The sequence below is a fragment of the Megalops cyprinoides genome, chromosome 22 (genome assembly GCF_013368585.1).
Source record: "Megalops cyprinoides isolate fMegCyp1 chromosome 22, fMegCyp1.pri, whole genome shotgun sequence".
In the NCBI taxonomy this organism is placed as follows: domain Eukaryota; kingdom Metazoa; phylum Chordata; class Actinopteri; order Elopiformes; family Megalopidae; genus Megalops; species Megalops cyprinoides.
The window spans coordinates 27583671-27586170 of record NC_050604.1 but is presented as its reverse complement, the minus strand read 5'-3'; the positions used below and the strand labels follow the sequence as shown (position 1 = coordinate 27586170).

Sequence of the window (2500 nt, the reverse complement as noted above, 5' to 3'; positions counted from 1 at the left end):
AGGCCTTCCTCTGCGCATTCACACAGGTCTGCGCAGGTCTGCAGACAGTTCTTCCTCTGCGCATTCACACAGGTCTGCAGACAGGCCTTCCTCTGCACATTCACACAGGTCTGCAGACAGGCCTTCCTCTGCGCAGCTCTGCGCAGGTCTGCAGACAGGCCTTCCTCTGCACATTCACACAGGTCTGCAGACAGGCCTTCCTCTGCACATTCACACAGGTCTGCGCAGGTCTGCAGACATTTCTTCCTCTGCACATTCACACAGGTCTGCAGACAGGCCTTCCTCTGCACATTCACACAGGTCTGCAGACAGGCCTTCCTCTGCGCAGCTCTGCGCAGGTCTGCAGACAGGCCTTCCTCTGCGCATTCACACAGGTCTGCGCAGGTCTGCAGACAGGCCTTCCTCTGCGCATTCACACAGGTCTGCAGACAGGCCTTCCTCTGCACATTCACACAGGTCTGCAGACAGGTCTTCCTCTGTGCATTCACACAGGTCTGCAGACAGGCCTTCCTCTGCGCATTCGCACAGGTCTGCAGACAGGCCTTCCTCTGCGCAGCTCTGCGCAGGTCTGCAGACAGGCCTTCCTCTGCACATTCACACAGGTCTGCAGACAGGCCTTCCTCTGCGCATTCACACAGGTCTGCGCAGGTCTGCAGACAGGCCTTCCTCTGCGCATTCACACAGGTCTGCAGACAGGCCTTCCTCTGCGCATTCGCACAGGTCTGCAGACAGGCCTTCCTCTGCGCAGCTCTGCGCAGGTCTGCAGACAGGCCTTCCTCTGCGCATTCACACAGGTCTGCAGACAGGCCTTCCTCTGCACATTCACACAGGTCTGCAGACAGGCCTTCCTCTGCGCATTCACACAGGTCTGCGCAGGTCTGCAGACAGGCCTTCCTCTGCGCATTCACACAGGTCTGCAGACAGGCCTTCCTCTGCGCATTCACACAGGTCTGCGCAGGTCTGCAGACAGGCCTTCCTCTGCGCATTCACACAGGTCTGCAGACAGGCCTTCCTCTGTGCATTCACACAGGTCTGCAGACAGGCCTTCCTCTGCGCATTCGCACAGGTCTGCAGACAGGCCTTCCTCTGCGCATTCACACAGGTCTGCAGACAGGCCTTCCTCTGCGCATTCGCACAGGTCTGCAGACAGGCCTTCCTCTGCGCAGCTCTGCGCAGGTCTGCAGACAGGCCTTCCTCTGCGCAGCTCTGCGCAGGTCTGCAGACAGGCCTTCCTCTGCACATTCACACAGGTCTGCAGACAGGCCTTCCTCTGCACATTCACACAGGTCTGCAGACAGGCCTTCCTCTGCGCATTCACACAGGTCTGCGCAGGTCTGCAGACAGGCCTTCCTCTGCGCATTCACACAGGTCTGCAGACAGGCCTTCCTCTGCGCATTCACACAGGTCTGCGCAGGTCTGCAGACAGGCCTTCCTCTGCGCATTCACACAGGTCTGCAGACAGGCCTTCCTCTGCGCATTCGCACAGGTCTGCAGACAGGCCTTCCTCTGCGCAGCTCTGCGCAGGTCTGCAGACAGGCCTTCCTCTGCGCAGCTCTGCCCGCTGGCTTTGCATCTCATGTCCTGATTACTTTCCTGTCTGTTGCTGCTCACCTGCATGGCTGCTTAAAATAACACTTACTGGATGCTTAGAATTTCGCCTTTGTGCTGATGGCTGTTTTGGATTGTGAGATGCGCTTCTGACTGAATGTCGGTATTAAGCTGTGGAATGTGAATGGCTGTTATTCCGTGCACTCAGAAGCTCTGATGGCGTCTGTGACTCATTATAACATCAGACATTTAAGCTGCTGTGTCACGTAAACCTTCACAACCTGTGAAACTCCGAGCTTCACGAGAGTGAGAAGCTTGAGACATCAGTGGTGCAGATCTGAATTTACTGTGAAATAGCAGTGATATGAATGTTACATGTTCATAAATATGCACATGCGGAAGTAAATGGTGCAGTTTCAGCACTGGTTGCTGGGTTTGTGGGTGTTTCTGTGCAACACTTTTTCATTACATTAATCTCCTCCTGTGTGCTGCTGAAGGTGTCAAAGCTGACTGTACTTACCCAGCACAGATACTACAGAAGTCAAATGCATATTCAGTGATTGCAAAACCAGTTACTGCATCAGCACTAAGTGTCAGACTATAACACAGGCAATACTGATCCTCAGTGCCAAAACTGTAATGGTACAAGTAAGTAAACAGAAAGTTCTTTACAAAAACCAGCCTGTCAGAATCAAGCATTCCAAAAACACCATGTCTGTGCTTATAGTGTCTGTATGATGTGCGCATGTGCACACCCAGAAACACACACACACAGGTGACAGTGTGCATGTGCACACCCAGAAACACACACACACAGGTAACAGTGCCCATGTGCACACCCAGAAACACACACACACAGGTGACAGTGCCCATGTGCACACCCAGAAACACACACACACAGGTGACATTGCCCATGTGCACACCCAGAAACACACACACACAGGTGACATTG

The 2500-nt window shown here is 54.0% G+C and overlaps 1 protein-coding gene across 2 annotated transcripts in view; it reads left to right on the top strand.

Annotated features, from left to right (window-relative positions):
- The window catches only part of LOC118769458 (ankyrin-2-like), a 91286-nt gene that overhangs the window by 35604 nt on the left and 53182 nt on the right, over positions 1-2500 (top strand). The gene's annotated exons all lie outside the window — the stretch shown is intronic.